Here is a 25,913-nt window from a genome sequence, read left to right on the forward strand (position 1 = left end):
TGGAACTTGATTCCCAGTTGGTTGTGCATTGGATCCTAAAGAAGGCTGCCCCTCAATGGAGCATTATCACACAGTTGGGAAGGCTATGAAACCTCATCTCTCAAACCTAGAACTTCAAGTGCTTACATGTATTCAGGGAAGCTAATTGGGTGGCTGATGCATTATCAAAACACAACCACAAGACAACTACTCCACATGTGTACTTCAACAGCCAGCAAATGCCTAAGGAAGCAAAATCATACTATCACCTTGACTTGTTGCAGATGCCTAGCTTTAGAAGGAAGAAGACCAAAAGGATTAAGGAACCTTCTTGATCATCCTTTTATCTTCTCAACTTAGCTATAATTAAAATTATAGCTGCTTTGAATAGGTTAGATTAGTTTATAGGCTTTCTTGTAAAGAGAGAGTCCCCCTAGTTTATGTTTTCTAGATACTTTGTACTGAGAGGAGTTCCCTCCTTAGGTGCTTAGTATTTTGATTTCATCTTTTGTGTAAGGGGAAAAGTTGACTTCCGTTGGGAAGTTGACTACTAACCATCTTAGGTTGGAGGTAAGGTATAATCCCCCCTCCTTGTATTTTCATTTTTGTTATTAATGATAAGGCCTGGGGTGTTGCTCAGCCCCTACCCCTCCAAGGGTAATTAAAAAAAAACCTAAACCCTAAATGTTGCACCCCTCAAAATGAACTAGGATAAACTAGAGTCTCATATGTGTATTAAGAGTTAATAACTTGTTTATAAGGTGTGACAGAGCTTGTAAGAGTTGTCTTGAAGAGGTTAGAGGTCAAACGCCAAATTACGACCAAGACGTCCGTAAACTAGTCTTTTGTGTGCTAGTGTGCCTTTGTATGTTTGCTTGTTTTGAATTGTTGTTTGGAATCTAAAATGATAGGAGGGGACCCTAGTATCTTGATGGTCATGTTTAGAGTCAAAACTTCCGAGTACGACTCCCTAAGGACCACGCCAAGGGTCCTTGAGGAGGACCCAAACATTTGACAAGAAGCTGCCAAAGACAACCATATTGACGACCCAATTGATGCCCCTTAGACCAATTAGCGCCCTGTCAAAAGAGGGCGTGGCTCCACACTTAGTTGTGGGATCTTATCCCCCACTATTGGTAGCCTATGACCGAAATGAAGGACCAACAGGATGAGCCTTATTCAGTTGACGCTCCGTCAATGGTGGCTGTCAAATGGCACCTGCAATTTTCTGCAGGGTCTCGGCCAACCTATGGGTGAATTGGTAAATTCACCACACGTTCTAATTAAATGATAGACGGTTATTTCAGGTGTTATAATGTATTTTTTGTTAGTTTAAACACCTAGACCTAGAATTTGGACTTCACTTTTCAAAATCAAAACCCCTCTTCCAAATAAAGTTCTCTCAAGACTCCATGGGAGCTTGAAGCCAAGTTGAAGTTAGGATTGAAAATTTATATTGAATTCTTCATCAATTTCGTGGGATTTCTAATAAGGTATGGTGATATCATGCTTGACTCTTCTCTCATTCAAGGAGCTAATTCCAAAGGATTTTCAAAAGATCTAAAAAATCTTAAAACCCTATTTTGAATTATAAGGATGGGTCATTGCATAAAAAGGTTTAAATTGACGATTTATGAAGTATTAAATGTTAATTAATGGATTAAAATTCCATAAGCCATGTATTCCTTGAATTCCTAATTTTGGCTCTAAAGTTAGGGTATTTCTTATGATATAATTAGGTTGAATTCATGTTTAGATTGTTGTGGGTATTGAATTACATGTTGATCATTGTTGGAATTGCTCATAGTTTGCCTTATACTATTGATATCTATTTTGGGTTTTGTCGAATCATTGATATGGATTAATTGTGTGTTTAGTCTTATAGACATTCTCATTGGTATGATCTCTTGTCGTGTGAAATTGTTTGTAAGGCTAAGGAATGGTGATTGTGGCTATTGGAAGGTGGTGAGTTGACATAATTCCCTTATTTAATGTAGAATTCATATCAAATTGCTATTTATTGGTATGGTCCACATAGGGTGACAATGTTTAATTGTTATAAATGTTATGAACATGGCTTTGTCGACATTATTATATGAATTGTGGTATTATCATGATATGGTATGAATGGATGTTTAAGGTGAAGGTGCTCATATGATGTCTCTATGATCTTGTATGGGTGCTATAATGTTATGATTGAAAGTAATTCCTCCCTAGTTGTTGATATATGATGATGAAGGACTAAGGAGAGTCTTTATAGAATGATGTTGTATCTTGTGTTGGTAGACTTAGTTGTCCTTACTTGGTACATGAATTGTATTGAATGAGTGTATGAATGAAAGTCTAGGATCGGTAGATCTAAAGTAGGTACCCTTCCATGAAAGAATAATGTGAAACCTTGAACATGGAAAGAAGGTTAATAAAGAAGACTGGAAGGGGTAGACCTAAATGGTGCCTCCTTCTTGAGTGGAATGATGGACTTAGAGGTAGGTTGGCTGAAACGACATGAAATCATCCTTGAGGAAGTCATAAGAGCTATCCAAATAAACCTTGGTTGGCAGCCCTAGTGTACCCATCCTTGGAAATGGTATTATGAGTTGGTAGGCTTAGTGATGGTACCTTCTCTAATACATTATGTGAATGAACTCACTATATGAGAACTAAGGAAAAGCATCGAGTGGATATGCTTAAGGGAGTAGCTCTAGTTCAGTGTGAGGGTAAAGTACAAAGAAACCTTTTGACATCCCCTAAACCACGTGCCAACATGGGATGTGCCCTAAAACAATCTTTAGCAAGTAGAAAACCTTCCATGGTGTGGGGTTTTGATGACATCGGATTCCATACCTAGCTAGTGTGGTCTATGTCGGTTAATGTCTATTCTCATCATGTGGTATGTGGATGCTAGTATTGGGTAGGTTCTACAACGTGTAGGTAGTGGAATGGGACGCTATCTACACATGACACGAGTAGGATTTGAAGATGCTAGAGAGAGTTCCCTAGGTATTCAAAGATCATTATGTAAAGTCTCCTAATTGTTTAGTTGTCTCTAAATGGATTTAATGAATAATATTCACTTAGTCAAAGTATTTTGAATAGAAAGGTTCTTATTTATGGAAGCTTTGAAGATTATTTAGGTGTGCTTGAAGAGGGTGTATGATCGGTCACTTCATGTCTTACTTAAGAGAGTCTAAAGTGATGAAAAGGCTTACTTGTTGAATATGGACTTAAGTCATATATGGTGATGCTAGTTGAATATGTCTTATATGTGATTATTGACTTGTACTATGTCTCTTAAACTCTTATGATAAAGGTTCTTATCAAAATAGCATGAAAAGCATATATTTAAGTAAATATCCCTTTTTCATGGTTTTCTTGCATGTTCACCATTCTTAGTGCATTGATTGTGTTAATTTCATATGTTTCGCTATATCTACAATGTAAGTGGTGGCAAGTGAGGATTTCTATAAGTTGAAGCTTGGGAAGTAGATTTCTCTCAAGATTGGTATGTCCTCATATGATAGAGGACATGGGTTTTAATTCTACTTTTCCTTTATTAAATACTTTGTATTAGACTATAAGTTTCTTTTCAAATTGATGAAAGGGTCGTGACCCTATGATATTGACTTGTGTCTAAGATGGCTTATGATGAGACTAAGTTTCTTTCTTACGTTTTATAAAGTGTTTCCTTATGGAATTTATTGTGGAAAGTTTTAATTCCGCACTACTTTTTATAGTTATGTGATAAATGTATGCTAAGAGGCCTGTACAAGACCTTCGAGAGGTCAAGTATGTCATGTTACGTCTAGGGGGTACTCCCCAGTCGTGACACTAAACCCTAAATCCTAAATAGTTGTGAAAAAGAAAACAAAGAAGAAGAAGTGGTAGTTCAGATATTCATGGTTTTAAAATGAGAGAAATCTGTATATTTATAGACAACAACGGGTAGTATGAACAAATGTTTATTTTGTCTTATCGTAAAGGTTACAACTATTTGGAAATTTTGCAACCATTCGGAAAGGTCACAACCTTTCATAAAAAGTCACAACTTTTGATAAAAGTTGCAACTCTTCATTAAAGTAGCAACTTTTCATAAAAGCCACAGTTTTTTATGAAGTCGCAACTCTTCATTAAAGTTGCAAATTTTCATAAAAATAATAATTTTTCATAAAAGTGGAAGGCTAGTTTTGGAAATGAATAAATTAAAAGAAATTATTGTTTGTGCTGGGCCCACGTAGACGGGCCTAAGGTTCTTTTTTTGTATATATATAGAGAGAGAGTTTCGCATGAAAAATATCCCAAACTTGATGGATTTTTCGTTTTGTCTTCGAATCATTGACAAATTTAAAACACTCTTATACTTGACAAACTAAGCTTAAATAGACCTCTCACGTGACACATGGCATCGCGAGTGATTGCACTTTGTTTTAGTGTGTGAAAGGTTGGGAAAATGTCACATCAAACTTTCTTCTTTTTTTAATTTTCTTTTTCAATTTTTAGCTTTTAGCGGCTACAATACTCTTCCTCTTCCTATTTAAATTTTCCTCCATTATAACTAACCTCAAAACAAGACCCAAAAATTTTCTCACTATTGTAAAACTTAAGAATAAAAGAAGAATATAAAGATAAAGTCAAGATGAATATAATACAAGAGAAACAATATAAGATAACTTTCTTTTTTTCAAATATTCACCGAATCTTCGAGTCCCTACAATATGAACACTTATGCCTCTATTTATAGTGTAACATAGATACATACAAAAGGTTAGTCATAAACATGACATTACATGAATATAATGGAGGAGGTTATGAAGGTGAAATGTTACAAAATAATAGTCACAAAGGTTGAGGTTATCTTCATAATGAAAGAAAGTAATTGAGATAATTAGTCACAGTTAATGTAGTTGACATCCATGTCCATAGATAATGTGGCTTTTAAAACTTTACTAGGAAAAAATTCCAGTGAAGGAAAAGAGTACACATATCTTTTAATATGCTTTGAATGTTGTCTCGTTAAAAATCTTACCAGAGAACCCAATTGGGATAATACCATGGTTAAGGAAATGAGTACCACACATATTTTTCTCCTCCTGATTAAAACTTTACTTGAGGGAGATGATGCATTTCAATCTTATATCACAACTTCTCAAATGTTGATGTTGCAATCCTTAGTGAATAAGTTTACAAGATTATCACTTGAACGAGTCTTTGAACGTCTATCTCACCACTTTATTGAAGATCGTGTGTATAAAGTCAAATAAATTAACTCTTTCTTTCTTCATAAGGTCATCATTACTTTCTTGTTTTGTGGATAACAATTTTGTTTGGAGATTTCTAATGATTAAGAAATTAGATGTTTCACATATTTTTCTTCAATTTAAGGGACTTGTTGAAAAGCAATGCAATACCACCATAAAGTCTTTGCAAATAGATAGTGGCAGCGAACTTCACGTGCTCGCTCTTGTTTTAATCAAGAAAGGTATTCTTTATTGTCCCTCATGCCCCCATACTTATGAACAATAGGCAAATGTAGAACGAAAACATCCTCACAGAGTTGAAATCGGTCTCAGTCTAATGGAACATAACTCCACTCCATCAAAATAGTGCTATTTGATTTTGATATAGTTGTTTATCTAATCAATCGTCTTCCTCTCCATATAATAATAATTCTTCTCCATTCGAATTGGTTCACAACAATCTGTCTGACTATCACTTTCTTAAAGTATTTAGGTGTCTTTCCTTTTCCCTAATCAATATAAGTTTGGTTTTATTACAAGGCCTTGTGTTTTTATGTACTATAGAACAATATACTTGGGTTATAAGTGTCTTTATCCAATGTTAGGTTGTTCGGACATGTACCTTTGATGAGGACCAATTTTATTTCTTCTCAAATTTTCTATTAGGCTCACCTCCAGCGGACATTGTCCAGTCGAAATTTCCTTCGCTCTCATCGCCCATTCAATTGTCTATATCTTGTCCCACATCCCATGTCCATATATTTGTTGTTTCTAAATCAATCTTAACTTTAGTGTATCCAAAATCTTTGTCACAATCAGTACATCATTTGAGTCTAGTCGGTTATGTCATCCTCTGTATCCACTGATTCCGAAATAGCTACTGATTTTAGTTTCATTCCACTAGTTGTTGGATCTTTCCTCCTCCCCATAGTTACCCATCTCACACTAAGATCACTGCATCCCATATCACCAACCTTCTTTGTGTCCCTAATTCAACTATTATACTCATACCATGTGGCTACACCATATGCCACCATCCTCCAACCTTGCTGTTCCATCTTTCTAAATAGTTTCTCCAACTAGTAAACCTGCGTACTTCGCTATTGCTAATAAATCAACGAAGTGATGTGATGTTATGGCTTGTGAAATGACTGCTCTTTTGTGTAACAAAATATGGTCTCTTTTTACTCGCTATCCCTCGATGTATATTTTGGGGTGAAAGTGGGTTTTTAAAATCAAGAAAAATTCCACTAACACTATTAAACGCTATAAGGCTAAGTTATTAGTCAAAGGATTTCATTAACAAGATAGGCAAGACTTCTTTGAGACATTTAGTCCGATCGTCAAACCCACTACAATTCACATTATTCTAACCATTGCTTGTTCTTATGACTAGCCTTTGTGGAAAATTGACGTCTAAAATGATTTCGTTTACAGTGAACTTTGTGAAGAGGTATATATGGCTCAACCCTCCTGGTTTTATTCACCCTCATCTCCCCAGTCATGTTTGTCGATTACACAAGCGTTTATTTGGACTTAACACAATTCCCTCATGCATGGATTTAAAGTTTCACAACCTTCTGTTGGATATCTTCATATGGAATCAAGGCCTACATGCTTGTTAATGTAGATGATATAATATTTAATGGGAGTGATTATGCATTTGGGAGAATATTATTCTTTAATTGAGTTTTGCCTTCACCATCAGAGATCTTGGACCATTGAATATTTTACGTGGCGTCAAAGTTGTACATACAAAGTCTGACCTCTTTTTGTGCCAGTGTCACTATATTTCAACCTTATCGGTAGTTGCCAAAATGCAGTTATGTAATACACTAGTAACACCCATGTCTACTTCTATAAGTTCTTCACAAAAATGACAGCCCTCTTGTCATGATCCGTCTCTATAATGACAAATGTGGAATCTCTTCAATACCCCACTCTCATCCATCCAGATCTCTCTTTTGTGGTGAACAAAGTGTGTCAATTTATGCATAGTACTTCCAAAAATTAATGGGCTAATGTCAAAAGGATATAGCGAAACTTGCAGGAATTAATGATATGTGTTTTTTTATTCCTAAGTGTGATACTTAGTTTTTTCAAGCCTTCATAGACTTTGTTGGGGCTGACTGTTTGAATGATAAAAAATTGACAGGTGGTTATGCTATTTTTATGGACCCACTTTAGTGTCTTGGTCATTAAAGAAGCAATGTACAATTGTTAGGTCTTCAACTGGATTTAAATTTAAAGTTTTAGTTGATGGTGCCGCACAACTAACTTGAATTCAATTGCTCTTATTTGAACTTAGTGTCTCTCTACCCAAAGCTCCTATCTTATGGTGTGATATCATTGGCGATGCATAATTATCAAGCATGTGGAAATCAACTTCCATTTTGTTAAGGCTAAGTTTGCGAGAAATGACCTATTTGTCCAGTTCAACTCTTCGGAGGATCAACTAGTTGATGTAATCACCAAGACCTTCTCATTAGCTCATTTCTAGTAATATGGGACAAACTTAGAGTTGGTTACCCACCTCCCATTCACAAGGAGAGTATTGAGACATAATTACCTAAGGAAGCTGGTTAGATACAACTCTATATGATACTTATTATAAGTGAATTATCCTCATAGAACTAGTATTGTTATGTCCCTATATAAGATTAATAAACTGAAAAAGGTACAACTTCTTCATATACAATTTTGTGTATTTTAACAACCTACATAGATCTGATGTTATATCTACACTAATAATAGAATTCTACAATAAATTTCAAGATATAAGGACCTTAATTCGACGTATCGTTGGTGGATCCAACTCTTGAAGGACTAGGACCTATCTATTTTATATATCATCAGGGTAAGACGAATGTGGTAGTAGAAATCTTTAGCCAGAAGGACATGAGTATGGGTATTCTAGCCTTTTTTATGTGTTGTAGTGACCTTTGGTTTCAGACATCCAATTGATGTACCGTGGTTTCACGGTACTTTCAATGCCTTCTCCTTAAGTTTAGTGCGTCTAAAGCCTTTTTGTATTGATTTTTGATGTAGTTTTTATTGATTTACATGAAATCTATCCAAAGGAGAACAGGAAGATTTTGAGCTGAAATTGCAGAAGTGACCACTTACGAACCATACGACGGTCCGTCATGACTGTGACGGTCCGTAGGGGTCAACCGTCGTAGGAAGAGATAATGGTTGTTGAAGGAAGTTGGGGAATTCTGACAAAGTGTGGGACTACGGAAGCTCACGACGGACTGTCATAGCCACAACGGTCCGTCTTGCACATTTGTCAATGCTAACAGAGAATAATCCAGTACCCAACTTTAGAAGATTCTAAGTGTCGTGGAACAAAGCCCCTCGACGGACCGTCGTGCCTTCAACGGTCCGTCACACCTGTCCGTCGAGGGTAATAGAGAGTTGATGAAGAAAAGCAACAGAAAAAGAGCTAAGTATGGAGCGACGAATGACCACAATGGTCCGTCGTGTCCACGACGGTCTGTCACTAGGGTCGTCAACTCAAACGTATTTTGGGCAAATTTTTCCTTAAATATATTTCCCTATTTTATTAGGTTTTATTTCTTATAAATAGTTGTTTTATTGTCTTAGTATTGAACTTTCTATTTTGGGATTTGGTATTACTTTTTTGGAATCGATTATTGGTGTTTTGTGACTTATTCAAGTAAATTTCTAGATTTTGTTCATTCTCATCAAAGTAAGTGCATGAATTCTTACATTATTATTATGAATTGTATGATTATTATCATGGTTAACTAAACTTTATAACTAGGGTTGTGGGAAATATGGGTAAATAACAAGGTAAAACCTACCTAAAATAACGATTCTAGAATAGTGTCTTGCATGTATTGATAATTCTTTCGCTTAGAAGTCTTTTTAATGGATGGCCAAAGTTAGAACTCACCTTATTGCTACTTTCCGGATCATGGAGGTTAATTATAGGAAAACAATTATCAACATAGATTTAGTGTATACTATCTAATAGGCTAGTGTCAGTTGGTACGAAGTAACAACTTGGTCAAATATCGAATATGATGCTTAATATGAGGTAAAGATAAGGTTTAGTAAAGCAACACATGTAGCCGGACCAACGTACGGAGTGAAATTCTCGAGATGCACGACCAATTATTTAGAGATACCTAACTTATCACTTTGCATGCAAGATACTAGGAAAGGATTGTTATAGCTAAAATTACCGAGTTAGGAGCCTGTGGGTAACACTTACGCCCTAGTTACTCCCATTAATTGATTAAACTCCAATACTTGAACCTGTCACTTGTTTACTTTAATTTAGCTAATTGCTTTCACTAATCAAAATCCCCCTTTAATTATTTGTTTTCAGGAAATAATTGACTAAATAGAAGTAATAATAGAATAAAGTTAAGTCTGAACCATTTTCCTCGTGGGAACGATCCCAACCTCACTAGTTGGGTTATTTACTTGATCCGACCACTTTTACTTCATTTCGAGAAGTAAAGTTGAGCGTATCATCAATGTTTAGCCAATAAGAAAATTGAAATAAATATTTTGATGGTACGTTTGAAGCAGATTCATGGTCCTCAATTTGAGGATGATGCCTTAGCAACTATTTAAGAGTGATTTTTGCAAGGTTAGGTTGGGAAAGATGCCTTGGATTCTGATGGTTTTTTAAGGTCTGATGATCATATCTATGTTCTCAGAGTTGAATACTTGATTTTAGTTGATTCTTCTTGAGGCCTATGATATCAGATACTCTATTCATCCGGGCGTCGCAAAGATATATCGTTATGATTTGACGTAATATTACTGGTGTAGTTCCATTAGAAGAGATATTGTGGACTATGTGTCCCTTTGTTTATGTTTCCAGTAAATGAAGACCGAACATTTGAGGGATGGTTGTGATTTTCAAAGGTTACCAGTTCGAAGCTAAAGTGGGAGCACATCACCATAGAATTTTTATGATAATTCCTTATACTTCTAGAGGTTTTGACAATATTTGAGTTATCATTGATCTATTGACCAAGTCAACCACTTCCTTTCTGTTCATTCTTCTTTTAGTGTTGAGAGATTAGCTCGTTTCTATATTCGGGAGGTAGTTCATCTTCACGGGCTGCTAGAGTCTATTATTTGAGATAAGGATTTTCAGTTTACTTTTAGCTTCTTAAGGACCTTTTAATAGGAGATAGGTATTTGTGTTGATCTTAGCACAACTTTTTATCCATTGACCGATGGTCACTCAGAATGTACTATTTAGGCTTTGGAGGATATATTATGATATTATGTATTTGACTTTAGAAGTCAGGGGGACTAGTTATTAACCTTGGTGGAGTTTGTGTAGAACAATAGTTACCACTCTAATATTCAAATGTTCTCCTTCAAGTCCTTATATAGTAGACGTTTTCACTTTCTGGTAGGTTGGTTTCAGTCTTCACAACCTACTCCTTGTGGTAATTATTTTCTTCAAGAGGTTCTAGACATAACTCAAGTGATGCAGAATATGCTTAGGTTAGCACAGGCCAAGCATAAGAGTTATGTTGACCGCAGGTGCTGGCTTTTGATATTTAGAGTTGGTGATTAGGTGCTTCTATGAGTGTCACCCGTGAAGGAGTGGTGCGATTGAGCAGGAGGGGAAAGCTTAGCCCAAGTATATAGGGCTAGTTGAGATTCTTAAGATTGTTGGTGATTTCTCTTATGAGTTGGCCCTACCTCTTATATTTACAACTATGTATCTGGTTTTTCATATTTCTATTCTTTGTTGGTATAACCCTGATGAGTGACATGTGCCCTGTTATGACTCAGTTCAGTTGGATAACCGATTAACCTTCATGGAAGAGCCAATACGTAATTTGACTTGATATGTCAAACAATTGCTTTCGAGAGACATCTGTGTTATTAAGGTCTAGTGAAGGCATCTTTTAGTCGAGGAGGCTACTGCATACAGAGCATGAGATGCGAGAGCAATTTCTTTACTTGTTTGAGCCTTCAAGTACTCATTGAATCTTTACTTTCACGGACATAAGTCCTTCTAGGTCATTTTCTTAGTTTTGCATTATTTGTGGCATCTAGATATCTTTAATAATTAAAGTAGAAAAGGCAAACATCCGCAATGCCTCATAAGTCTCAAAAATGGTTATCAAAGTGATCTAGGTGGTACAAGTCCCGTTAAAACAAATTTACAATAGCATCCAAGTGAAAATAGTTCTGCTTCATGAGTAGAAATGTTGAATCAATGCATTAATCGGGATTAGTGGAAAATAAAAAAAAGTAGTAGACATTTCTCGATATTCAGATTAAGTGGAATATTTGGATGCACTGTCTTGCCTCTTGCTCTTCTATGAGTTTAAGGAACTCCAAGAAACATGCACCAACCCGTGATGGAGCGACGAGTATCAGGGCATCCATCCCAATCAAAATCACTAAATGTATTAAGCTAAATCTCATAACCACTAGGAAAGAATAATCCACCAGTAGATGTTTACAAGAGACATCGAATGATGTGATGGACAACCACAAAATATAGATTGCGTGGAGCCTGCATAAATTGGCTCACTTGTTGCACTGCAAAAGATATATCAAGCCAAGTAATAGTAAGATAATTTAAGCTCTCAACTAATTGCCGATACATTGTTGTGTCAGGAAGAATATCTCCTTCCCCATGACAACACTTTACATTCAATTTAAATGGAGTATTTATAGAGGAAGATTCTTGAAGACCAGCCAAAGTAATCAAGTCTTGAGTATATTTATGTTGGTTCAAGAACACACCTAAAGAATTATAATGAAATTCTAACCCCAAAAAGTATGTAACATTACCATGATCTTTCATACGGAAACAATCCTTAAGTTGCTGATGGAGGCTAGTGATAAGTGAAGATTCAATTCCTGTGATAATAATGTCATCTACATACACCAAAAGAAGAGCACAACTTGTAGATGTTTTTCAAAGAAACAAAAACGAATCATATTTGCTCTGCTCGAAAAAGAATTGAAGCAAAGTAAACTGAAACTTGTCAAACCAAGCTCTTGGGACTTATTTTAATCCATATAAAGACCATTTCAACTTCATACATTTGATAGAGGTAATGAGAAAAAACCAGGTGGAGGTTTCATATAAATATCTTTTTTGAGATCACCATGAAGAAAAATATTTTTGACATCCATTTGTTGAAGATGTCAATTTTGTGATGCAACAATGGCAACATTAATTTTCATCGTAGTCATTTTTGCTAGAGGTGTAAAAGTATCCTCATAGTTTAAACCATACTCTTGTTTGTTGCCAAGGACCACCAATCGAGCTTTGTACCGATCAAGAGTTCCATCAGAAGGAAGTTTAATTGAATAAATCCATTTACATCCAATTAGACGGACATTTGGTGGACAAGCAACAATGTCCCATGTGTCATTTTCTTTAAGAGTCAAAAGTTCATCCTACATTGCTTTTTGCCAACATTCAAGCTTGGAGGCTTGTTAGTCACCTGTTGGAATTGAGATGGATAAAGTAGAAGAAAAATCATACCGTTTAGGAGTTTGAGACACTCTAGTAGATCACCGAGGAGGCTCAAGAGGATCACACCATTAAGAAATCTCAGATTTTGGTTGTGGAGCAGTCTCACGTGTCGAATATTTAGAATTATAACATATATATATATGTATATATATATATATATATATATATATATATATATATATATATATATATATATATATATATAATTTGTGCAATCATGCTAACATGATTGTATATGAGGCTCATAGGCTAAGTTTATAAAAATGAAAATTCTTATGATTTCTGTGGATGGTGTTTACGGCTCGTGGAATGAACCACAAACTGTAGATGAAAATTGGAAAAATCAACATAAGTTTCATGAACCCAACCACAAGCCGTAATTCTTTTGCAGGTCATAGATGGGTCTGGTGAATTAAACTTTGAAAATTTAGAAATTGTCCTGATTTCTAGGAGAGGCATCCAGGGTTTGTAGATCAATCCACGTACCATAGATGGTCTCATGGATGCTGCCTAGACTGAAATTTTTGTATAGATCATTTTGGTCCTTTCCTCTATTTTTAATTCATATACTATGTCATTTTAGCCTATTCTATGATTAATGAAAATTTATGGAATCGAATCCTTTACACATAACACCTAGAAATCAATTTATTACGATTGAATTTCCTCTCAAGCAAGAACTTTGGTTTTTCATCTTCAAACTTCAATTCAAGATTCAAGCTAGTGTCTCCTTTCCAGGTTTTTGAAATTTCATCAATGGGTATCCTTTCACCAATTGATTCAAAAGAAAACCCAGTATTTAGTTCATGAGTTCTTCAATTCTAGGGTTTTGTGAAACCAGGAACTCCATAATATTTTTCATTCTTTTTCATGAATAGCGTATTTACATGATTTCATCTATAAATTTAGTACTTCTAAATAGTATTTCATGAACCCTAAGAGTATCATTATTTTCATGACTCAAACCATTTATGTTTAGAATGTATGACTCAGATTACCAATAACTTGATTTAAAATGCTTTCAAATAAAATATCTACCAATCCATTATAAATTTTCAATATATATGAGCTATAATCAATATATTAGCATTGTTCAGTTTATAAATTTACATTAAGTTGGGAAAATTACTTAGTATCAAGCGTATTTAGGGATAAAAGCTTACCCACCAATTAGAACTAAGACCTTTAGTAGCAATCCCTATGTCCTAGAACTATATGTCCACCGTAAGTATTTAAGGATGACCGTCAAACCATAAATGATCCCTTAGTACTTTATGGACATTAGCTTAGTAGTACTACATTAGCTCACATCAATCTCTATACCATGGCAAGGTATACTAGTCCCTTTTTGATGGAGATTATACATCAAACTCCATGTCTAGCTCACATAGTATAAGTCCATTTTAGTATCTCCACGTTCTAGCCTCTTAGATATTTCATGACCATGTATTCAATTATTGTAGTATTAATATTTATAAGTTGTACTTGTTATTTCATAGCTCATGTTATTTTAGCTTGGCATACTTAGTACATTTAAAGTATTGACCATATACTCTCACACTATGTTGTTTAATAATGTAGGTACATGATAACACTCAAATCACCCTTCCAAACCAATTATAAAGGTGAGCATTCCTATTCAATAGAAACCCAACGAAGAGTCGGGATCGAATCCCACAGAGAATGGTATATCGTGTAGAATTATTTATCAAGACGTTGCACTTTAAATTTAGCTCATTTAGAGTAGTAAGAAGAATTGGGTGGATGGTACCACCAACTCAATGTAAATCTTTGTTGTCAATTATCACAATTAAACTAAAATTCGAATAAAAGCAAGATTTATAAAGAATTCTAGGGGGTGTGGTCATGGTAAATCAATGTCATGTAGAAGTAAATGTGTTGCTCTATATTAATGTGCATACATGAATGGCTATTTCATCTTTAGTGACGCTAATCATCTTTCAATCTCAACACTTTTACGCCTAGAATCTCCTTTCGATCTCATCTATTGCTAATTTTTAACAACGCAATACCTTAATCTATCCCATCTTTCAAGAACAGGACAAATATATCCAACCCATAACCTCTCTTTTGATCAAGTCAAGGACATCAAACCTAAATTTCTAGTATTGAACTAATTACCCACTTAAATTAATCTCTTTTAAGCATCAACCAGAGATCATAAGTAGGAATTAAGTTAGCGACCTTAACCCTTAAGTTAAACCCATGATAATTAGACCAAATTCATGCATAAACAACAAAAAATAGAGAATAGTACAATATTCACTACATTAAATTAACAACAAACCCCATTAGAGCACCCCTTGATCTTGGGTTTTAGACACCCACCATAAAAAGTAAAGAAATTATACCTTTCACGGGTAACTTGAAATCAAGCAATTAAGAGTAAACCCAATTTGGATTTTACTTAAAATTAGCGAATTCAAGATTCAAATTTTAAAACCCTAAGAAGACTAGAAAAAGTGTTCTAAAAAGAAAAGATGTCATCTCTCGAAACTTTCTCCTGAACCAGTTGTTCAAAACTCTAATCAAACTCTCTTAAGAATATATCATTTTGGATATTTATATTTTCCCAAAATTTGCCCCAAAAATCCACTTCGCAACTAAATCGTTGACCTTAGTCAGGCTCGCCTAACACTCGACGAATAGCCTTTCGTTCCCCATCTTGCCTTTGTGATGTTGTAGGCTTCACGTGTTTGAAACTCAATTGAGTCAACCTTTCTCTTTTGGCTTATCTCCTAAATACCACCTTAGTTCGTTGTAAATCTTTACCTTTCAAACTATCACTTTTTGCGATGTGCTTCAGATCCCCCTTTTCATTCGACATATCGCCTTTTCTACGGAGTTCTCCGAACTTCTTTGGTAAAAAAAAGTGATATACACTGTTAGAGTGGGTGAATTCTAGCTCAGTCAGCGATCCACCTACATGCTAGACGATCAACAATATTCATTTTACACTTCTTTTGCATTTTTGGCCATTCTTTCAAACTTTAGTCCATGCCTTGTCCAATTGCCTTCAAACTGCAAATCATCAATATTTGATTAGAAAAGAACAATGTTGGGGGTTGAGGATATAATTATTGAGCTAAATGGACCTTCAGTGAGTGAAAGTATACCGCTCATCAGTACAGACGCACACTATCTAACTCACGATTAATACTATCTCTATATAAACTAAATAGTAGAGTTTGGTAAGTCCTTATCTTTTGATGATTATCCTTATTTTATTAGTATTTCAATTTACATCTAGTTAGAGTTAGTTGAGGCTTTGTCCTAGTTACTCATCTTAGTAACGACTTTCTCAAACACTCAATCACATATTAGTATTTCAACTTAATGTCATGATCGAGGAAACTTATTTCAGTGTTAAGTTTGATATTTAAGAATTTCTTATTTATTTAAATTTTAGCTTTCACATTAGTACTTCAATTATTATCTATGTTCCTCTTAGTGTAATGTCATACCACGGGTTAGCTTGGGGGCACTTGTATCTCTTAGTACTGTGGTGTGCGATAGAGCTACAATCAGAATTAGTAGCACGACACTAGTATTTCACATTTCCATGCTTAAGAAGTGTATGGGTGACCCTTCACTCATTGTGCCTAGAGAAAATATTTATGTGAAAGACATCTTGTCTTTTGAGGAGGTTCAACTTAACATTCTTGATCGTCAAGTTTGCAAGTTGAGGACAAGGAAGTTGCATCAGTAAAGTTATATGGAGGAATCAATTCATCAAAAAAGTTATCTGGGTGTTGAAGAAGACGTGCAATCCACATACCCTCAATTGTTCATTTCTCATGTTGAACATATTGTATTTAAGAGTCTTTCTCTTAATTTAAATTCCATACCTATACTTTGTGCTTGAGTATTTTAGTTCCTACGTTAAGGTTGTGCCTTGTATATTCCTCCAAATGCTCATGACGTTGATATATATATTTTAGTTGGGACAAAAAAGCTTAATTTGGTTACTTTATCTTAACCATCATTCGAAGACGAATGATCTCAAGGGGTAAATAGTATATCACCTCGCAATTTTAATATAAAGATTCAAACCATTTGTCATAAGCGTATAAACTTGAATCGAGTTATACACTACTTGTTCATATATGTCAAGGTCCATTCATAAGTGTGAGACGTGTATTAGATGTGGTTTGTGGTCATAAGAAACCTCTAATACTGAGTCAAGTTCAAAGTTTCTCTATTGGTTGATTGCTTTTGCTGAGATTATATAAGGGTCAATGTCTAATGAACATAACATATATCTTAAAATATGAAGTGTTAGGGGGCACATAACATATCAAATGTAAGATCTATGAGTCTTTTTTCCAACGCTGCCAACTGTATATCAATTTACGTCTGAACTAAAATGTTATGATCGATTTAACAGAGACACTACAAGCTGTTAGAGTGATAGAACATGTGATGCACCATCACACATGACCAAAAGGGTCTTTTTTAGGACCATTTTTTATGCCTAAATGAAGGACCATCATCCAAGTGAGTAGTGATGGTTCGTCACTTAAATGATGACATAATATTAATATTTTCTGATTATTGTTTTTATGAGGGCTTTTTTTCCTAAAACCTTTGAGGAGTTATCTAAATGACCTTAAAAGTATAGAAAATCACTTTTTCATTTACTAAACCTTCTCTTCAAGAGACACAAAACTAGGATTCATCTTCCAAGGTTCTTCATCAAGTTTCATTACTAAAGTATGTAAAACTATCTCCATGTGTGGGGACAACTTGTTTTTTCCCACGAACTACGTCCCATGGTTTGAAAGTATTCTCCATGAATGAATTAGGATTAAGATGAAGCCCTATAGTCTTCAATTATTCTTGATACCAATGTGGGGTGGAAGCGGAAGTAAGAGTGAGAGAGAAATGTATATGAAAGGGATGATCTTATTATGAGGGAGAACCCTCTATTTATACAAGAAAACTTGACACCTTTGGCCAAATGGCCGACACTCCTACTTTACACCTGGCCTTTTTATATTCGGCCGACACAAGAAAACAAAAGACTTACTATTACTTCTTTACATAATGGCCTCTTCTTTTATTTGTGGCCGACACACTTACTATTTACTTTACTGGTATCAGAGCTAGATAATCAAAAGAGAAGATATGTTTACACATCAGAGCTAACAAATCTACAAAAGCAGGTATACATTTTTACCTTCATGAGTAGCTAAATTAATTTATTCCTGATAATCTCTTGTTGATTATAATTGTTTATCATGTCTTAATAATGTTATAATAACCATCTTTAGAAAGTTTGCTACAGAAATATTCTGCGAATAAGTATGCCCAGACTATGTCATCCTAAGGTTGAAACCGATAGGCAAGGAAGGCCGTTTAGGGGAGTAAACAAAGTTGAGGCGCTGTTAGGGCAACTGATCAAAGAAGAAAATTGTAGTAGTGATCAGACGAGATGATTATTAAACCATTATTATTACATAATAAATAAGTATAATCCATTAAGAGGTTGGAAGGAATAAAATTTTAGCGAAAGTGAAAAATAATAAAAATGAATACTTACCTACTAGACGATGATGTTAACTATAAGATATTAATACTCTATATCTTAAAAGATCTTAATACAGATATAAAAAGAACAATTTATGATTTATTAGTAACATATGAAGTAATAGAATTAACAACTCAAGGTTGGACAGAATTAGATATACAAGATAATTTTTATGATGAATTTTACTATGACATAAATGATTTATATGATGATATAGATATATTCAGAGACCAATGATAAATTACGAATACTTACAATATTGGGTAAAAACCATAGAAAACATAGATCTACTTGAAAAATTACTAATTGAAAATTTATTCGATTATTTAAGAACTCGAGAAGTTGAACATCTAGAATATATTATAAATAATGCTAATGAAATACAACGATTAGATCTACTTAAAAGGGAATATTATAGAAAGACATTTTATGAAAAATAATATAACACCAAGCAAAGAAACTAAAACAACAAAAACCAAGGTAGATAAAAAAATACGGAAGATATGGAAAAAATTAAAACCTTTATATATAGAATATGAACTATCACAACTCATCAAAACAAGTAACGATAAAAAAGATCATTTGATAAATATAATTTCAAAAACAGAATACAAATATGTTTGTTATTTGAAAAAACAGTATGAACAAAGAAAAATATAAACAACAATTGATAGAAAAAATAGCTGAAAAAGGACAAGAATTACAACATAGAAAAAGAAGATTAGAAGAAAATATTTTAGCAGGAGTATGTAATAAATCAATATTAGCACAAAGAAAAGTTATATTTATGTTAGAACTAGAAATAGATTGTCTTGAATATAGACTACAACATAATATAATACATAAATTATAATGAACAAAGAAGAATTTGCAGTAGACGAAAAGACATATGAAAATCAAGACGGAATGATAATAAAAATAATATTTTCAAGTTTAGGAAGAAGATATAAGAAAATAGGAAATAACCTATATTTAATGTTAGAAAAAAGAAACAGCAAAATTAGAAGATAGTTTAACAGCTATGATAAGAATAACAAAAGAAAATGAAGAAATAGACAAATCAAAAGAAATTGAAAAAATAAAAATACAAGCAAAACAAGAAGTGCAACATTTAGAAAAATACAAGAATAAGTGAATTAGAAAAAGAATTAGCTAGGTTAAAATTATTATATGAAACAAAACAAAAACAAAAGGAAAAAGATAAAGAGCTTGAATTAACTAATGAAATAAAAGAGATGGAACAAAAACTAAATGAAGATCTTGAAGTAAATGAAATAAACGAAAATGAATTAGATACAATAAATGATCTAAAATCAGAAATAAGTGATATAAGTGAGACATATACAGAAATTCTAGAACAGGTAAATAAACCAAAAAAATTAGAAATAAACACAGGAGATATGAATAGACCTAGTACGTCAAGAGTTAAAACTCCAGACAATAGTCCCAGAAATAGTCCTGGAATTAGTCCCAGATGGACACCACCAACTTATTATACAGAAAGTTATCAGCAATCAGATAGAACTAACGCAATATGGAGTAGATTAAATAAAAATTGGACACCAAGACCAATAAACGAACAATATAATTTCTTGGGATCTAGACTGTGTTACAGATACAAATAAAGCAATATTACTATGGATAGGAAATATATCTAAGCAACTAATAGATAATAAAATAAAAACGACAGAAACACCAAGGTATATAGAAAGAACATTTGTAGGAACAACAAGATTATGGATAAAAAATCTACCCTTAGAAAGTTTAGAAGTACTTAGAAGTGACAAGAAAATGGATGGATCTCCATCATCAACAAATATAGATATACTAGATAAATATGAATCAGCAATAAGAAGTGAATTTGGAGGTATGACCACAGATATAAGAGAACAAAACAGAGAAAAAATAATAAATAGACAACTTATGACAAAATTAGCTATATGTAAAATGTGTTATGTAGAAGAATACACTTGTGCATTTAAAGAATATTATTACAAAGCAAAATACAATTTTGATGAAGCAAAAGAAATAAGAAAACAATATTTTACGAAATTACCAGAACCATTTAGTACAAAAGTAATAAAAGATTGGAATGATGAAGGATTAGTAGATACTTTAGGAGCAAGAATAAAATTCTTACATCAATGGTTCATACAACTATGTGAAAACCAAAAAGAAAAATTAAAAATGGAAAAAGTACTAAACAAAAATTTAACCAGTTGTAAAAATAAAACAGCACCACAGTTGGGATGTATAACAAAAAATTACAAAAAGAAAAAATCGTGGCAATATAAAAATTATAGAAAAACTAAAACTATGTATAAATACAAAAAATCAAGACAAAGATATTATGTAAAAAATTATAAAATGAAAAGACCATATAGACCAAAAAGGAAAATATCTCAATGTACATGTTATAATTGCGGAAAGATAGGACACATAGCTAGAGATTGTAAGTTACCAAAATACCCAAAAAAGAAGCAAATTGCAGAAATAATTATAGATAGTGACAAATATATGCAAATAGAATATATAGACTATGAACTAAGTGAAAATGATAGTATATACGAAGTATCAGACATAGAAACAAAAAATGAAGAAGAATATATTAACCTAAATAATGATATAATAGACGAAGAAATATAATGTCTGAAGACGACATAAAAATAATATCCAAAGAAGATTATCAAAATGAAGAGTTATCAGACCAAAAAATTATATTTGATAATACAATTTTTGAACAAATAAAAGGAAAAGAATTAGACTTAAGTGTTGAAAAAGTACTTGAAATACCTACTTTGAGAAATTTGTTTAAAAGACAAAAGGAAGAATATTATGTAGTTAGTCAGAAAGAACATATTATAGATTGTAAATATGCAAGAGGAAAAGCATATATACCTATACTAAGTAAACGAATAATAAATAAAGAAATACAAGATATAAAAATTAAAACACCTATAAAATATGTACATCTAGGAGGAACAGAAATATTAATAAAAGCTTGTTTTACAGAAGGAATAGATACACCTATTGAAATATACTTAGCAGATGATAAAATTATACACCCTATAGAAAAAAGCGTAATCAGTGCAGTAAAAGGAAACCTAATATACCAAAAATTTAAATTTATAATAAGTTTCAATTATACAGTAGCATTAACAGATAGAAATATAGATAAATCATTAGTATTATATTGGAAAATGTCTGGAATAGAGTTAGCACCAGGCAGTAAAATATTTACAGCAAGATGCAAAAACTTATATATATTAACAGCAAAACATAAAATAACAGCAAGAAATAAAATCGATAAAATAAAAATAGAAAATCCTTTCGAAAAAATAATTACTATAATAGACAATAATGACTATAGTTATAAAGAAATTGATACAGAAGAAGATTTAGAAATTGTAAAAGAAAGATTAAGCACTTCAAGTGTACCAAATACGTTAACAAGAGCTACCTCATCAAGAATGAGTACATCTAAAAGAAACTATGAAATCCCACAAAACTTATTAGATAAGGAAGAAATAACACCATATCATTATTTCATAACAGGAATAATAGACCAAAGAAAACATAAAATTTTAATAAATACAGGACAAGAAGAAAATTAAATAACAAGAGAGTTAGTATTAGAAGAAGAAATTATAAAAACAGTACACATATGCCCTGGGTTACCTAGTGAGATAGTAAACACAAATGAAGAAACAACGGAAAAAGAAATAATTATAGGAGGAATACCCTTAGTAATACCATTTAAAATATATCAAGGAAACCATAATATTACATTAGGAATAAAATGGATAGAAAAAGTTAAACCGTACAACATCGAAAATGAACAATTAACAATAACCTGTCAAAATAAGAAAATAATTATAAAAAGAACAAAATGATTAATGAAAATATTTATACTTGCAACAATTATTGTAAAAGGATATCACAACAGATATTATACCCCTATGATAGATACAGGAGCAGAAGCGAATATATGTAAATATAATTGCTTACTATAAGATAAATGGGAAAAGTTAAAAACACCTATGGTAGTAACAGAATTTAATAATGAAGGAAGTATGATTAAATATAAAGCAAAAAATATAAAAATACAAATATGAGATAAAATATTAACAATAGAAGAAATGTATAATTTTGAATTTACCACAAAAGATATGTTATTAGGAATGCCATTTTTAGATAGATTTTATCCACATATAATAACAAAAACACATTGGTGGTTTTACTACACCATGCGGAAACAAAATAGGAGCAAAAAGAGTAAATAATAAACAACGAAAACCTATAGAATGGATAAAAGGAAGTGAAAAAATAAACCAAGAAATGGAAAATATAAGTAGGAACCAAATATCACAATTAGAAATTATTATATTTACAATAGATAAAGTTAAAATAATAAATGAACAACTAGAACAACTATATAACGAAGATCCATTACAAGGATGGGAAAAACATAAGACAAAAGTAAAAATTGAACTAATAGATGAAAATAGTATAATAACACAGAAACCACTAAAATATAACTTTGATGATTTAAAGGAATTCAAAATTCATATTGATGAACTATTAGAAAATAATTATATACAAGAAAGCAATAGCAAACATACAAGTCCAGCATTTATAGTTATAAAATATAGTGAACAAAAAAGAGGTAAAAGTAGAATGGTCATAGATTATCGTAATCTAAATACTAAAACTAAAACATACAATTATCCAATACCAAACAAAATACTAAAAATAAGACAAATACAAGGATATAATTATTTTAGTAAATTTGACTGTAAATCAGGATTTTACCACATAAAACTAGAAGAAGAATCTAAACAGCTAACAGCATTCACAGTACCGCAAGGTTTCTATGAATGGAATGTTTTACCATTTGGATATAAAAATACACCAGGAAGATACCAACACTTTATGGACAACTGTTTTAACCAGTTAGAAAATTGTATTGTATTTATAGATGATATATTACTATATTCTAAGACACGAGATGAACATATAAGATTATTAGAAAAATTTATACACATAATTAAGCACTCAGGTATAAGCTTAAGTAAAAAGAAAGCAGAAATTATGAAACCACAGATAGAATTTCTAGGAATACAAATAGATAAAAATGGAATAAAAATGCAAAACCACGTAGTACAAAAAATAATCAACCTTGATGAGAATATAGATACAAAAAAGAAATTACAATTCTTCCTAGGATTAGTAAATCAAGTAAGGGAATATATACCAAAATTAGCGGAACATTTAAAATCATTACATAAAAAACTTAAAAAAGATGTAGAATACTATTTCGACAATAAAGATAAAGAACATATAAGAAATATTAAGAATTTATGTAAAAAATTACCAAAACTATATTTTCCTGATGAAAATAAAACATTTACTTATATTGTTGAAACAGATTCGAGTGATCATAATTATGGAGGAGTTTTAAAATACAAATATGAAAAAGAAAAAATAGAACACCATTGTAGATATTATTCAGGGTCTTATACAGAAGCACAAATAAAATGGGAAATAAATAGAAAAGAATTATTCGCATTATATAAATGTTTATTAGCATTTGAACCATATATTGTTTACAATAAATTTATTGTAAGAACAGATAATACACAGGTAAAATGGTGGATAACAAAAAAGTTAGAAGATTCAGTTACAACAAAAGAAATAAGGAGATTAATATTAAATATATTAAATTTTACATTTACAATTGAAGTAATTAAGACTAACAAGAATCTTGTTGCAGACTATCTATCAAGAAAAAGGAACCCAAACTGAACCAGAAAAAGATACGATGGAAGAAATACTCAAAGCCATTACTACACTTTCTGCGAAAGTGGACAGTATGGATAAAGAGTTTCAAAAGATGAAAAATATAAGTCAGCAGCATGACTATAAACATGCGGAGCTACGTCGATCGGAAGACGCAAAAATTTCAGAGCTAAAAGGAGACGTTGGGAAACTCCCTAAAACCCATAAAATTGCTAATGTTGCAGGTACAAGCACACGAGCTATGGAAAAAACTACATCAAAAAATACAAACCTAAACAACTTATTTACGAAACCATTTATTCCAAAGGTATAGTAGATACCCCAGCACCACAAATATTTACATATGCAGCCAACCTGCATAAGGAAAGAAAACATATAACCACATATCCCAAGCATATATTGAAAACCTATACAAAATACAAAAATTTTTGAACCATAAACCCAAATCTACCACAACCACAGAAAAAACCCAGGACTATCTAACCCAAAAATTACAAGGTTATAACAAGTTAATCGCACAATAAAAAACAAATCCAAACTTAGTTAAAACTTGTTATAATTATGGATTATTAGATACAGTTTATACATATACAGGAGAAGAGATAAGTGGAATTCCGGAGGTTCACAAAGCATTTTTGATATACAAAAAAATAACAAAAGGAAACTTATTTTTCATAATATTCTATACTGCACCAGCTGAGATACTTTATGATGAAATAAAACCAATGATCCAGATAGTGAAAATTGGATTAACACGAGAGATGATAATACCGGAAGACATAGGGCAACAACCAGAGATACCAAAAGTTGAGATACCCAGTTTTTATGCTAATAAAAGAATAATCGGGTTATCAACTATCATACAGGAGTTAGCTAATAACTATCTACAAGGAAATACCATATGGAGCTACTATTCAAGAGATCATTTAATGATATATGCCAATTCGCGAGAGATAAGGCAAGCAGATATGGAAGAAGTCCAGAAATGGATTTTGTCTTTGTTAAAACCAGAAGCTACTCCAACAACTAGAGCAATAAAACAAGGATTCATCTCTGAAGAACTAATGACAAGATATTGCAAGTTAATTGGTCACAAATATCCAGACCATATATGTTCTAAATGTAACCAAGGTGATGACATAATCCCCGAGGTACAATTAGAATAAGATAACTTGCAAAAATAAGATACTTTATGTAATAATAGTATTATTGTAATAATATTGTATTTTGTCGTTTTGCGTCGGCCATAAAAGACCAATTATGTAAAAAGTCGTAAAGTAAATAGTAAATGTGTCGGCCACAAATAAAAGAAGAGGCCATTATGTAAAGAAGTAATAGTAAGTCTTTTGTTTTTTTGTGTCGGCCGAATATAAAAAGGCCAGGTGTAAAGTAGGAGTGTCGGCCATTTGGCCAAAGGTGTCAAGTTTTCTTGTATAAATAGAGGGTTCTCCCTCATAATAAGATCATCCCTTTCATATACATCTCTTTCTCACTCTTACTTTCGCTTCCACCCCACATTTTCTACATGAATTTATTAATGATTATTGAAAGAAGAAATTCTTATCTTGAGAACTACTTTAATGATTTTCTTTATGACTTCTTGATAACTCTTTTTATGATTTTCTTGATGTTTTCTTGGAAATTCTTATGTTATGACCCCTAGAACTATGAGTTATGAAAGTTTTAAATGTGAGAAATTATGATGATATCTTATGATTCTCTAAATTTATTTTTATGAGATGATTTATGTTTCTCATGAATGCAGAATTATGATTCATGAATTTTAGTCTCACAATGTAATTATATAAACTAAATCTATGATGTATTGTACTGAAATGTTATGACTATG

At 32.4% G+C, this 25,913-nt stretch overlaps 1 pseudogene; it reads left to right on the plus strand.

Moving 5' to 3' along the window:
• The first annotated feature begins 1,131 nt into the window (after positions 1-1,131).
• Positions 1,132-25,230, plus strand: LOC101259648 (uncharacterized; annotated as a pseudogene).
• The last annotated feature ends 683 nt before the right edge of the window (positions 25,231-25,913 follow it).

This window comes from Solanum lycopersicum, chromosome 7 (genome assembly GCF_036512215.1).
Source record: "Solanum lycopersicum chromosome 7, SLM_r2.1".
In the NCBI taxonomy this organism is placed as follows: domain Eukaryota; kingdom Viridiplantae; phylum Streptophyta; class Magnoliopsida; order Solanales; family Solanaceae; genus Solanum; species Solanum lycopersicum.